This window comes from Coregonus clupeaformis, chromosome 12 (genome assembly GCF_020615455.1).
Source record: "Coregonus clupeaformis isolate EN_2021a chromosome 12, ASM2061545v1, whole genome shotgun sequence".
Taxonomy (NCBI): Eukaryota; Metazoa; Chordata; class Actinopteri; order Salmoniformes; family Salmonidae; genus Coregonus; species Coregonus clupeaformis.
In genome coordinates this window covers 45,367,383-45,382,371 of record NC_059203.1, presented here as the reverse complement: position 1 = coordinate 45,382,371, position 14,989 = coordinate 45,367,383, and the positions used below count along the sequence as shown (strand labels likewise).

At 42.3% G+C, this 14,989-nt stretch overlaps 1 protein-coding gene across 11 annotated transcripts in view; it reads right to left on the bottom strand.

Moving 5' to 3' along the window:
• Positions 1 to 13,492, bottom strand: part of LOC121578284 (neural cell adhesion molecule L1-like protein) — an 80,414-nt gene extending 66,922 nt beyond the window's left edge. For 4 of the 11 annotated variants that reach the window (XM_041892540.2, XM_041892547.2, XM_041892545.2 and 1 more), the window contains exon 1: positions 13,147 to 13,490. The gene's annotated coding sequence lies outside the window, so the exon portion shown is untranslated. Of the gene's footprint in view, positions 1 to 13,146 lie in introns of all 11 variants that reach the window. The other 7 variants (XM_041892550.2, XM_041892551.2, XM_041892544.2 and 4 more) reach the window with 3 other exon arrangements.
• Positions 13,493 to 14,989: the final 1,497 nt, after the last annotated feature.

Here is a 14,989-nt window from a genome sequence, read left to right as displayed (position 1 = left end):
TTGGTTAAGGGCTGTAAGTAAGCATTTCACTGTAATGTCTGCACCTGTTGTATTCGGCGCATGTGGCCAATACAATTTGATTTGATTTGATTTGATTTGATTTGACTCTAGGCATGGCAGAGCCAGTAAACAGGCAGCAGTACACGTTGGGCTGCTGGTGCATAGTTTATCACACCCAGTGATCCTACATGTAGCTCCATCATCAGCTGAGAGTCCCAGGCAGCCAGGCGTCTGCTCTGCTTACAGCCCCCAGTGGAGCTCAACGCTGTGTAATGAGGTCCCAGAGGACTGCTGCCCTCACACCAGGCTCTGTCATAGGGACAGACCTTACATCGTTACCCCTACAGACGCTGGCTGGGGCTTTTATTAGAGACATATCTCATTCCAAACAAAACAGGAGTTACATTTTAATATTATGGGAAGCAGCCAAATGGTGAGCACACGTGAGTTAGGCAATTATGGTGGAGCACCTGGTGCTTGTGTTTGTGTACACTTGGATGTATGGGGTCACTGTGTATACGGTTGTTGTTTGTTGGCGTCTGTCTACCCATCAGATTCATTCAACCACAATGCCATATGGTTGTGTGTACAACATGAACATATTTTCATTGCCCATACAATACAGTCGGTACTAGGAAATATATACTCTATTACATAGTAATGCATGTAGTAGATGTTAAACATGAGCCTCATGTATCCTTTGTGAAGTCAATATCCTCCTAAATTACACTCCCCTTTATCCCTAGTGGTTTACATGACATTTACCCATCAACTGACAGGGAAGGAAAGGGGAACTTTCTGCTACCTGCTCTTATCATGCTACTTGAGATAATGGCTATTTTCCTTGTCCAGATCTGCCTGTCCCCATGACTGTCTGTCATCCTCCAGCCTGTCTGCTCTTCTTCACCACGTCCCTAGGGGTTCCTTGTAACCTTGCCCATGCAACCACACACAATACCCTCTGCGAGAACACAGCCAAGGAGACTGTGATCCCATCTATTCCATTCAGGACATTTGTCACTTTTATGTCTTTGCTCTTTGTTCAGTAATTTCCTATATTCATGAGTTATCTGGAATTGAGACTACAATTGAAATGGGAATAATGTTGATATTCTGCTGGCTTTCATTCAGGATCATACAGATGTAGGATCTTAATTTGAGCCAGTTTGCTACAGCAGGAAAATAATCCTGCAGCAACAGAAAATGTGAATTATTATGTGGATTATAATTAATAGAGATTTGTTGTAGGGGTTGATACATTTTTCATTAGGGCAAACCAAGTCTGACATTTTAAAGTGGAAATTACAAACTTTAAAAGCCCCTTTAAACCTTGAATACACTACAAGTTGGCATTTCCTGCTGTGCAGGATAATTCTCAACAACAAAAGAGGGATCAAATTAAGATCCTACATCTGTAACTATTTACTCTTTATGCTAAGACTGTCAGGTTTTGTTGTACCTTTGAGGACCTTATGGATACAGTGGGGGAAAAAAGTATTTAGTCAGCCACCAATTGTGCAAGTTCTCCCACTTAAAAAAATGAGAGAGGCCTGTAATTTTCATCATAGGTACACGTCAACTATGACCGACAAATTGAGATTTTTTTTCTCCAGAAAATCACATTGTAGGATTTTTAATGAATTTATTTGCAAATTATGGTGGAAAATAAGTATTTGGTCACCTACAAACAAGCAAGATTTCTGGCTCTCACAGACCTGTAACTTCTTCTTTAAGAGGCTCCTCTGTCCTCCACTTGTTACCTGTATTAATGACACCTGTTTGAACTTGTTATCAGTATAAAAGACACCTGTCCACAACCTCAAACAGTCACACTCCAAACTCCACTATGGCCAAGACCAAAGAGCTGTCAAAGGACACCAGAAACAAAATTGTAGACCTGCACCAGGCTGGGAAGACTGAATCTGCAATAGGTAAGCAGCTTGGTTTGAAGAAATCAACTGTGGGAGCAATTATTAGGAAATGGAAGACATACAAGACCACTGATAATCTCCCCTCGATCTGGGGCTCCACGCAAGATCTCACCCCGTGGGGTCAAAATGATCACAAGAACGGTGAGCAAAAATCCCAGAACCACACAGGGGGACCTAGTGAATGACCTGCAGAGAGCTGGGACCAAAGTCACAAAGCCTACCATCAGTAACACACTACGCCGCCAGGGACTCAAATCCTGCAGTGCCAGACGTGTCCCCCTGCTTAAGCCAGTACATGTCCAGGCCCGTCTGAAGTTTGCTAGAGTGCATTTGGATGATCCAGAAGAGGATTGGGAGAATGTCATATGGTCAGATGAAACCAAAATAGAACTTTTTGGTAAAAACTCAACTCGTCGTGTTTGGAGGACAAAGAATGCTGAGTTGCATCCAAAGAACACCATACCTACTGTGAAGCATGGGGGTGGAAACATCATGCTTTGGGGCTGTTTTTCTGCAAAGGGACCAGGACGACTGATCCGTGTAAAGGAAAGAATGAACGGGGCCATGTATCGTGAGATTTTGAGTGAAAACCTCCTTCCATCAGCAAGGGCATTGAAGATGAAACGTGGCTGGGTCTTTCAGCATGACAATGATCCCAAACACACCGCCCGGGCAACGAAGGAGTGGCTTGGTAAGAAGCATTTCAAGGTCCTGGAGTGGCCTAGCCAGTCTCCAGATCTCAACCCTATAGAAAATCTTTGGAGGGAGATGAAAGTCCGTGTTGCCCAGCGACAGCCCCAAAACATCACTGCTCTAGAGGAGATCTGCATGGAGGAATGGGCCAAAATACCAGCAACAGTGTGTGAAAACCTTGTGAAGACTTACAGAAAACGTTTGACCTGTGTCATTGCCAACAAAGGGTAGATAACAAAGTATTGAGAAACTTTTGTTATTGACCAAATACTTATTTTCCACCATAATTTGCAAATAAATTCATTAAAAATCCTACAATGTGATTTTCTGGATTTTTTTTTCTCATTTTGTCTGTCATAGTTGACGTGTACCTATGATGAAAATTACAGGCCTCTCTCATCTTTTTAAGTGGGAGAACTTGCACAATTGGTGGCTGACTCAATACTTTTTTTCCCCACTGTACTCTGGCCTTTTCATTGTGTGTTTTTTAACATTTACTGTATTAGATTCACTTGTGAAAATTCAGACCACCACAAAACAAAATGCACTATTAATCTTTTTTTTTTTTATATACTTTGTTTATTGAATTTTCAGTACCAGCATTTAGTAAATAATTGCACTTGAAAGTTATTTGGTATGAATATGGAACAACAATTTGAAGACAACGATACAGCAAAACATGGAGAGACAGACATGAAAGAAAAATAGACATTAAGTACATAAATAAGATAAAACACAAAAAAAAAAAAAAAAAAAAAAAAAAAAAGGAAGAATATCTGTTTTGATCCAGTTGTTATAGGTCAGCTAGCACAGTTATTACCGTCCTTAACATCCGAGATGTCGTATATGCACATACCAGGCTTCTTACATCACCAATATATAAATATACATCACTCTGGAACTGCAGGGAAATGTATTCTTTTGACATAAGAAAAGAAGGGGAGCCCACTTTGCATAAAATTTGTCTACAGACCCATTGAGTGTCTGTTTTATTTTCTCCAACTTTATGCAATTCAAAATAGATTTAATCCAAAGAGCATGAGAAGGGGCTGCAGAGGATTTCCATCTAAGTAAAATTAATCGTCTCGCTAACAACGTGACAAAGGCAATTACATCCTTATTCATTTTGGTCAATTGTATTGTGGGTAAGGAAACTCCAAATAATGCAATGAGAGGGTCTGGCTCGATCTGTGTGCCGCTTAATTCTGAGAGTGTGTTAAAGATGTCTTTCCAGAAACCAACCAGAGATGGGCAGCACCAAAACATGTGCACATGATTAGCAGGGGACTGGTTACATCGAACACAATTAGGGTTCACATCCTTGTAAATTTTTGATAGTCTTGCTTTGGTCCAGTGGGCCCTATGAATGAGTTTGCATTGGATGAGGCCGTGTCGAGCGCAAATAGAAGAGCTATGTACCCTTTTGAGTGCCTCTTCCCATAGTTCATCAGATATTTCCTCACCCAGTTCCTCCTCCCAAGAGGATTTGATATTGTTTAATGAGATGGCTTGTAGTGAGCAAATTTGACTATAGATTATTGACATTGTGCCTTTCTGATTAGGAAGAGGGGTGAGAAATGTGTCGAACTGTGTTCCACTAGAAAGGTTGGGGAATCCTGGATCTATGCTGCGGATGTAACTCCGGACTTGTAAGAATCTAAAAAAATGATGTCTGGGGAGACCAAATTTAGCTGATAGTTGTTGAAACGTACTAAATGTATTGTTAGTATACAGATCTCTGAATCTTTTAATACCGAGATTAGACCATGTTGAGAAAGCACCATCAATCATAGATGGGGGAAAAAGCTGGGTTTGAGGCTACCGGAGCCAAGGAAGAGGTTGTTTGAAACCCAAAGTGGCGCCTAAATTGATTCCAGATCTTCAATGTTGTTTTGACACATGTATTGTTGGTGAAGGAGGAGTAAGGGCCTGTAATAGAGGAGTGAGCGAGGGAAGACAGTGATGCCGGTGTAGACGAGGCAGCCTCCATCTCCAGCCAAGTTGGGGGTGGGAATATTACTCTGCTCTGCAACCAGTACTGAATGATCCTAAGGTTAGCGGCCCAATAATAGAATCTGAAATCTGGTAGAGCTAGACCGCCGTCTGGTTTGGGCCTCTGCAAGAGCTGTTTTCGCATCCTAGGAGGCTTTTTGTCCCATATAAAGGGTAGAATTAGGCCGTCGATCTTTTTGAAAAATGTATTGGGTAGAAATATTGGAAGGCACTGATAGAGGTATAAGAATTTAGGGAGAGTATTCATTTTAATAGAGTTAATTCTAGCAACTAAGGAGAGGTGTAGCAAAGACCACCGTTCCAAATCGTCCTTAGTACGGGTTAAGAGAGGAGCAAAGTTGGCTTGAAAAAGGTTTTCAAACCTAATTGTGACATGTACCCCGAGATAAATAAAACTGCTGTGTGCTATTTTAAATGGCAAGTTATGTAAAGGGGATTTTTTTGCAGCCATGTTAAGTGGCATCAATTCACTTTTACTGAGATTTAGTTTATACCCTGATATGTGACCGAAGGATGCGAAAGTGGCAAGGGCAGCAGGGACAGAGACAGAAAGATTGGATGTGTATATTAATAAATCATCTGCATATAAAGACAGTTTGTGTTCGTGCCCGTATCTGACTATGCCTTTGATGAGGGGGTTGGAGCGAAGTGCTATTGCAAGTGGCTCTATGGCGAGGGCAAACAGTAAGGGACTTAAAGGGCAACCCTGACGTGTCGATCTTTGCAGAGGGAAGCGATCTGATTGAGTGTTATTAGTCCTGACAGAGGCTTGGGGGGATGAGTACAGAAGTTTTATCCAGGTCATGAATTTGGAGCCAAAGCCAAATTTATTTAGAGTGTAAAAAGGTATTTCCATTCCACCCGATCAAACGCTTTCTCCGCGTCCAGGGATATAATGGCTTCAGAGGTATTGTTGACAGAAGGATTGTATATAATATTAAATAATCTTCGGAGATTGAAGAATGAGTGTCTATTTTTATAAATCCTGTTTGATCCGGAGAGATAATTGATGGGAGGACTGTTTCTAGCCGCGTTGCCAGAATTTTGGCTAGAATTTTATAGTCCACATTTAGCAGGCTAATTGGACGGTATGATGCACAGTCAAGAGGGTCTTTGTTTTTTTTAAGAATAACACAAATGGTTGCTTGAGTGAGAGTATGTGGGAGAGCACCATTTACAAATGCATCATTGTACATTTCAATTAGAATAGGGGCTATTTTGGTGATAAACTTTTTATAAAACTCTGTCGGGTAGCCATCAGGCCCTGGGCTTCTCCCAGATTGAAGGGATTTGACAGCGTTAGACAGTTCTTCAACAGTGATCGGCTGCTCTAATTTTTTTACCAAATCCCGGCCGACCGAAGGCACAGATAGTGAGTGGAAGAAATTATCCAATTCCAGTGTATCCGCTTTACTTTCAGAGGTATATAGAGACTGGTAAAATCTCTTGAACTCCTCATTGATCCCCCCAGGATCTAATGATATCCCAGATGATGTACGAATTTTTGTAATCTGAGATGATGATGATTGTTGACGTAACTTGTGAGCTAATAATTTACTGGCTTTCTCTCCTTGTTCATAGTAAGTGCTCCTAGACTTGACAAGCATTTCAGTAACCTGGTCTGTTAATAGTGTGTCAAATTCTGCTTTGCAGAGTTAAACGTTCCTTATAAATATCTGGGGATGGTGAAACGGCATAAATGTCATCTAATTGGGCAATACAGCGTGTTAGCATAGATAACCTATTCCTTTTCAATTTGTTCTCATGTGCGGTGTAGGAGATAATTTCACCTCTGATATAAGCTTTCAAAGTTTCCCAGAGAGTAGACGCAGAGATGTTTGGGGTTCTATTTGTAATCATGAAAAAGTCGATTTGACTCAAAACAAAGTTGACAAAGTGTTCATTACTGAGCAGTTGGGTTTTTAGTCGCCAAGGCGGTCGCTGATTGTCAACATTTTTGAAAAGCTACTTCCATAGTAACAGGGGCGTGGTCAGATACAACAATTGGGTTATATGAACATGAAGTTATGGAGTGGAGGAGCCGGTCATCAACAAGGAAGTAGTCTATGCGCGTAAAAGTGTGGTGGACCGATGAGAAAAAAGAGTATGCTTTCCCAGCTGGATTAACCATTCTCCAAGGATCTGAGACTGCGAATTCAGACATAAAGGTTCGAACAACTCTAGCTGAGGTTGATAGGGTGGTAGGTTTAGTGGAGGATCGATCCAATTGTGGGTCTAACCAACAGTTAAAGTCACCTCCTAAAATCAACATATGGGTGGACATATCTGGGAGTGTAGAGAAACCGATTTGAAAAAATCACCGTTGTCCCAATTAGGAGCATAGATATTAACAAGAAGAACCTTTGTATTGAGCAGCCTACCACTGACAATTATATATCTACCATGGGGATCTACGATCACCTTAGAACATGTAAAAGGTACCGATCTGTGAAGTAAAATAGCCACCCCTCTCGCCTTACTCTGAAATGAGGAATGGAACACCTGACCCACCCATCTGCACCTAAGACTTGAGTGTTGTGATACCTTCAGATGAGTTTCTTGGAGAAAGATGATGTGAGCTTTCAAATGATGAAGATGGTGTAGTACCTTACTACGTTTAACTGGGTTATTTATGCCCCTGCAGTTCCAAGTAAGAAAATTAAAGCCATTCCCTCCAGCAGTATGGGCTACACTAGGCTGAGTCATATCTTAAGAGAGAGAGAGGATGTGTAAAGGACAAGGTACAATGTAAACTGAAGATCTTAGTTGAACCTAAAAGCGCAAATGTAAAAAACAAAGACAAACGAAGAGGCACAAAAACATATACAAACTATATACATGAACAAACCCTTCCCTCACACCCGCCCTTGCCGAAGCATCTCCCCAAATGAGATGCAAGCAAAACCCTAAATACGAAGAAAGTTTAGAGCTAAGCATGATAACTCTTACTCTGTGCTACCTAAGATTAGTGACCATTTAACTAGAGTAAGCCAAACATGAATAGAATGGTCCCCAATAGAGTCTAAGGAAAACTATCCTCGATTAAGAGAGGTTTAACCTCGACGCAGATGGTAAATAATCAGACTGAAACAGCCATGCAGACCCCCAGATATTGGCATTAGAGGCGGCAAACCTGGGCTGGAAATAAAAGATAAAGAAGAGAATGACATTCATATGTCGATGAACCCAGCAGAGATGGCTTCGTTAGTCACCCATTCGGCCTGCTAACTAGCCTGCTAGGAAGACCAGCTAGCCAACCATTTGTTACAAACCATGCGGTACAACAGCCGCTTTCACGTTCTTGTTGATGAAATCTGCCGCTATAGCCGGGTCCTCGAATCTGTGCATGGAACCGTCCGGTAAAGTCAGTCTCAAAACCGCAGGGTAGATGAGGCGAACTTCACGCCCGGGCAGGTGTGTAGTTGGCGTTTCACAGCTCCAAAGCTAGCCCGCCTCTTAGCCACAGCTGTTGTGTAGTCCGCAAATATCGAGACTCTTTTACCCTTATGTAGAAGAGGATGCTTCTCCCGATCTTCTCAGTATGTCGTTGCGGACGTGAAAGAAATGCACCCTGATGACAAATGGTCGTGGGGGTTCTCCATCCCTGGGTCGGCTACGCAGAGTGCGGTGAGCCCGGTCTAGCAATGGCTTCTCCTCTAGCCCGAGCAGCTCCTGAAGTAGCTGGGCCATGTACTCCGTGGGTCTTGGGCCCTCCACTCCCTCCGGTATTCCCAGTAGACGAATGTTGTTCCTCCGCATTCTACTTTCCATATCTTCGCATCTATTATCGAGGAATGCCACCCTAGTTGTCAATGAGCCGACGCTAGCCTCTAGCTCGCTAATGCGAGTGCCGTGGTCTGTAGCCCCTCGCTCCAAATCCGATAAAGTCACCCCATGTGCGTCGAGCTTATTCTGTATACTCTCGATAGATTTTTTAAGCTCGTCTTTGATCGTTGATATCTCTGACCTGAGGTTGGTAGAGAGACAGTCAATTTTTCCCGAAAATGTCGGCTTTGAGGGTGCCTATCACGGATTGTAGCATCTCCACAGTCAGTGTTTCCGTGGGGCCGGCATTGGTAGCGTTCGGTGGCGGGGTGAGTCGGGGAGAAGTTGCAGGCTTGTTGCGGCCTGCTCTTGCAGACTCTGTTTTTGGTCGGGTTGATGTCATTACGAATTTAAATTTATTAAACTTGAACTGAGTTGTTTATGGGTCTCTTCAGACGCCTGGGCAAACAGAAATGTATGCAGTTTTGCAAAGTTAAATATATAAATTTGGTCACTAACTCAGGAGCGATAGGGAGACGCGTGCTACATCCTTGGCTTCCAACAGCGCCCCAAATGCACTATTAATCTGAATGAAAATAGGCGTGCAGGGCTAGAGTGGCCCAGTGCTAGATTGTAAACCTTGTTCTTTCAGAAAGGCAATGCACAGTTGGCTCAAACGGCATCCAATAAAACCTAATCCTATTGGTTGTGGTTGTCATTCCTAAGAAAACATTGCAGGATGAAAAATGCAAACATGATTTTGTGGATTTATTTTTCATAGAACTGTACAAAATTGTATTTGAAGTTACCATTTTCACCATGTACTGAGGCAGAACAAGTAAGATGCTGCCTGTTTCATTGAGAAAAGTGAAAGACAATGTATTTTTCATGGAAAAGCCTTTCACAAATAGCCTAAGGCACCATAAAGGGGAGACATGTATAATATGAAGCTGTGAATGCCTCTGCCAGGACATAACAATAACCACAAACTGCCTCTTTCTGAATGATGACTTGTAAACACATGACAACATCTGAGATATGACAAGCTTGTAAGCCTATAGCCACGAGCAAATAATAATCCGGACTGCAATAAGCCAAGTGCACTGAATGGGACAGGGCTTCACTCTCTGCAATGGCATATCCTTTAGTCATGTCACATGGAGAATGATAGCCCCAGCCAATGCCTTAAGCACGGAAGTGTACAGGGGACCTTGCCAGCAAGACAGACCAGCCTCCAATCTCCCTCCCACTGGGTTGTTCCGGGAAAGGAACCCCTGAACATGTGCGATAACATTGACCTCATTGCAGGTTTGTCCTTCAGTATTAGGTTTGCAGATTAATTGTCCATGCAGAGCAGACTGCCATTGATCATGTTCACCCAGTGTCCCCAATAATACAGCAGCCTGTTAAAGGTGATCACCACCTCTTATCATTGCATCTTCAACATCCCCCACCCAACCCCTCCAAGGCTGAATGGACAGAATAATTCCTTTGCCGCTATCTCTCCCCCAAGTATCATACTAAAAACGGATACATTTTAAACGTATCATAATAAAAATGGATACTGTATGCACATTTCCAGAAAGGCAGGCAGGGATTGTAGAGAACGGTAAATTAATATTTAATGTAACCAAACATATTTCCAGAACATACAGGGAAGGTTGCTTCTTCCTGCTGTCACCAGCAGTAAACATGAAAGAGGAGGGCTCAGGCAGAGCTGCAGCACTGTGAACACTGCCTGCAGTAAAGGGAGCAGGGGTTGTCACTGTAATAGTGTGTACCGACGGAAGTTCAATTAGGCTTGGGTACTTGCTAGGCTGCACCACACCTTCCAACACACTGTCGATATGATACAGAGTCTGCTGTCTGGAGTACAGCTAGGTGTGTCACAATGTTTCATAGAATCAGTGTTTATGATATCTGTATCTGTTTCTGGGTCAGTATAATTGCTCTCTCTGTCACAGTCCAGAGAGGGTCAAGAAAGGCTAATCTGTGTTATCTATCGCCAGTGTTTTAGAGATGAAGGGATAAAGGGGCATCATCAATGGGCAATTAAATCTGTACAGCAATTCATCTCTGCTTCCTGTTGTCAAACTCATCTCTAATCTCTTATAAGTGTGTAATACGGATTCCATCAGTCAGTAGGGTGCCAGTAGAGTAGTGGAGTCTCTCTCTCTTTCTCTCTCTCTCTCGCTCTCTCTGTCTTCCTCCCTCTTCTTCCCTCTCTCTCTCTCTTTCTCTCTCCATCGCTCTCTCGCTCTCTCTCGCTTTCTCTCTCTTCTTCCCTCTCTCTCTTCTTCCCTCTCTCTCTTCTTCCCCCTCTCTCTCTCTCTCTCTCTCTCTTCCTCCCTCTTCTTCCCTATCTCTCTCCATCTCTCTCTCGCTTTCTCTCTCGCTTTCTCTCTCTTCTTCCCTCTCTCTCTTTTTCCCTCTCTCTCCTTCCCTCTCTCTCTCTCTCTCTCTCTCTCTCTCTCTCTCTCTCTCTCTCTCTCTCTCTCTCTCTCTCTCTCTCTCTCTCTCTCTCTCTCTCTCTCTTCCTCCCTCTTCTTCCCTCTCTCTCTCCCTCTCTCTCCTTCCCTCTCCCCTCTCTCTCTCCCTCTCTCTCCTTCCCTCTCCCCCTCTCGCTCTCTCTCTTCCTCCCTCTTCTTCCCTCTCTCTCTCCCTCTCCTTCCCTCTCTCTCTCTCTTCCTCCCTCTTCTTTCCCCTCTCTCTCTTTTCTCTCTCTCTCACACACACACACGCACACATGTACACACACACGTGCGCACAAACACAAACACACACACTGTGTGTCTCTCACAGCTTCAAAAGTCATGCTGTCTCAGGAGGCATTGCTTATTTGTATTAGGGATTGCATGAAAATGAAAAGGCAATGCAGCAAATGTAGTTATGGGCACAGGTGTGGGTTTGTATGACTGACTGTATTCTGGTCTGTGTATGGAAGAGAGAGTAAGGGAATGAAATTGATGTTTTCTGAGTTTGTGTCAGTTGGACATGCTATCTCAGTCTGAACAGGTACAGTGTAGATGATCATTTGGATGTATTCATTCACATGCATGAATGAGGGATTGCTCAGTCTTGGTCACTTTTTAGAGTCTACTGTTCGGTCTTCAAACCATGTTGAATGTCCTTACTAGCCTTACACAATCTTTTTCGTTACCTAAAATAAAATAGGCATGAAATCTGTCCGGCCGGAGCCGCATGTTAAGCGGTGAGAGATGTTGCCATGGCTGACCTAGACCTGCAGGGAGTTGGTGGTGGAGCCCTTCCTTGTCCAATTACACTGGACTTCAGATAAGTATTCGACCTACTTCTAGGCACAAAGCACCAGTGGCCTGAATACTGAGGCTTGGGACGACGCGTGATCACCAATGCCATGAGAGACTCCATCTTTAGCCTGGAATAATAACGAGCTACTTGGTTTAGCATGACATCCCTACAGGGTATCACACTTCAGGTGGTATACACTCATTGTATATACATACTACAGGATCTAGGTATAGGCCCATCAATCCACATTGGATGTGCCTGGCCACCTTTACCAGAGAAAGGGGTTAAAAATAACTAGTGATTTTTTTTCCTGCTTAGGGAAAGGCTGAGATATGTCCAGAAATGGAAGTGTGACCTTCACAAGGTCCCTCTAATTTATGTGGCTGGCAAGTGTTGCTGCACACAAGCACAAGACGAAGAAGAATGGAACCATATCAAAACAGGATGAAATTGAGCAGAAGCTGTGATATGTTTTCCTCTTAGGTTCTCCAAGCACATAATCCCCAAGAGGCAAAATGTTTACTACTTAGTTATTTTAATTACCAAAAGCACATTATGAGAGGAATCACTGATGCAAAACAAAGCGTGCTTCATTATGCTGTACATATTGGTATCTTTAGACTCACACAAAAACAAATCATCATCACCTGTTCAATCTTGCTCAAATTCGATTATGAAATGTAGAGGCTCCAATAATAGTAATCTTCTGCTTCAAATGTTACTTTAATTTGACTAACTAAAGAAAATGACTCAACACATGTGCTCTCCACAAAAAACACTTGTCTCATAATCCAAAGCAATGCATATGATGGAGATTAATTTATTTGATGGAGAAAAGTAGCCTAATCAAGAATCTTGGAGTAGTTCACAGGGGCAGATGACATTAGGGGAGGGGGGCAGTTTCTTCCCATGCCCCCAATAACAAATTACGGTATAGGGTGTCAATAGGGTTTACCTAAATTGTGTGGGCTACCATTCCAAGTTGTGAAAAGACTTGAAATTCTGCACTATTGACTCAGCATTCCTGGCCACAGTAGTATTGCTATGCAACATAAAACACTAAGCATGCTGTGTGATCAATGGATATTGTTTTAAGAAATCCATGTAGATGTAAGTGAAATCAATGAGATGAACGCATGTAAAACAACATTGTTTATCATTGCATTACAATGGCAATAGAGGCAAACATCCATTCTAGGCTACAGCTAGTGTCATTAGCCTATGAGTGATTTTTCTATTCACTCTTACATTTTCTATTTTATTTTACAAGTCATTCTTCTATGATAGGCAATTCACTATAGGCTATCATAGTAGCCTACTTGATACACAGGCTATGATTATTTATGCTTGCCAACTTTAGAGCAAAGTATCACAAAATTTCGAACTAATGAATAAGAAAAGACTAGGGAGAAAAACATGTATGCATTAACGCAAATATATGCAAAGAAAGATTTGCGAAAGTAAATACACTTACTTTTTTAAGAGCAGTTCCTCTCGTTCCAGCAGTTTGCAGAGGTTGAATTTCGTTTACTGCCGGCTGAGATACTTATCGCTACTGAATCTCAAAACGTGCGCAATTGGTCAGACGGAACTAGAATGACACGAGAACACTTTCCTCACCGTAGATGCTATCGCTCCCCCTGAAAAAGAAAAAAAGAAAAAGTAATATGTTTTCTTCTACAAAGACATTCAGAGAAAGGGACCCTATCGCAGTCAATAGCTTTTATAAATCCATGGCAACCGAGAAAACCCTACACAACTTCTCAACGGTGTGACTTGGTTTAAACAACCTCGATGACAGCAACATTATTCCGCTCACAAAATGGGCAGGCAGGTTTCAGGGAGGGGGAGGGTGTGACAGCCAACCAACTCTGCCGGTCAGGACCAGGCTATTCGAATGAAGACATACAGTATATTGAATGAGAGGGAAATGGAATTGAAATTTTGAATGTAAATCAGAGGAAAACGGAATTGGAATTGTGAATGTAAATCAAACAACTTCACAGGATAAGGCAGATAGATTATTCAAGGACATGGGTGGTATAGGTTTGTATAGGAGCAACATTATGCAGGTAGGCTAATTACAGAACCACATAATACAAATAATAAAAAAAAGAACATTCCCATAATTTGTGTCGGTACATCAACAGCTAATTCCCAATGTATGAGAACCTAACGGTCATATTAGGGAGGGAGACACCATACTAGTCCCTGTGGGGATGGGTTGTTTCAGCACCTCAGACAGCAGCAGCAGCAACATCATTAAAGTACTTGCTCCATCTCTGTGCCACTGATAAGCTGTGCTGGGTGGAGGAGTTCAGGTAGCAATCAAATTAGCTTTTCAATCTCCACCATATTACTGGGTGCTAATTTGGATTTTCAGGAGACACCTGCCATGTAAACTCTGCTCAGTGATGAGTAACATGCTTAAAAAAATAATAGAAATGCATGCTGTCAACTAGGTTATAAGGGCAATAGTTGGATACAGTTCTTCTGGGTAGCTGTTGGTGTGAAAAACAATGTTTATGGCTGAGAGTGATGTAATTGGACGACACACTGCCCCATGACCTATAACCTGGGGTTTCTTGTAAAGTGTTACAGGCAACCCTATTCTATACATCCCTTTCCACATTTAATAGATTTCATCCTGTTCTCTCAAGCGCTTAGCCTGATATATCTGAGAGAGGGAATGAACAGACTGAATAGAATCCAACCTAATCTAATTCAGGCCATTTTAATCACATTGACGGGATTACACGATGCATTCAAGGAGCACTGTGTGTAATAGGATCTCTATATGAGGCACACTCCACATTACAAAAAGTGCTCCATCAAATACAATTAGATTTCTTGTCAGACTGAGAACACCTGTTTCAGTATTTGAAGTGCAGAGAGTACTCTACAATGTCAAGGGGCAGAGTATCTCTAACCACTGCAGTACAATTACTGTATCATCCCAGCTAAGCATACAGGGTGTTATCAAACAGAGGTAGGCTATGCATAACCCATTTAAGCTTGAATAAAAGTCTGTGTAGCATACGTAGATCATTTCTAGAAAATAGGAAATATTACATGCAGTACAACACAATGTATTCGGATTCCCTTCAAAAAGTTCAAATGTGTGCTCACCAAATGTGTGTGTCATTATATGAAATGCACTAAAGGAATGAGGGTTTCACATTCTTTTTGAAACACACTTTCAAAAACACTATCGGTTGTAACAACAGCAATGTCAAATGCATAACAGTAATACCGTCTTGCTGTTGTGGGAGCAGTGGGCTACAGTCACAATGCAGTCGTGAGGCTATTTTTGATAA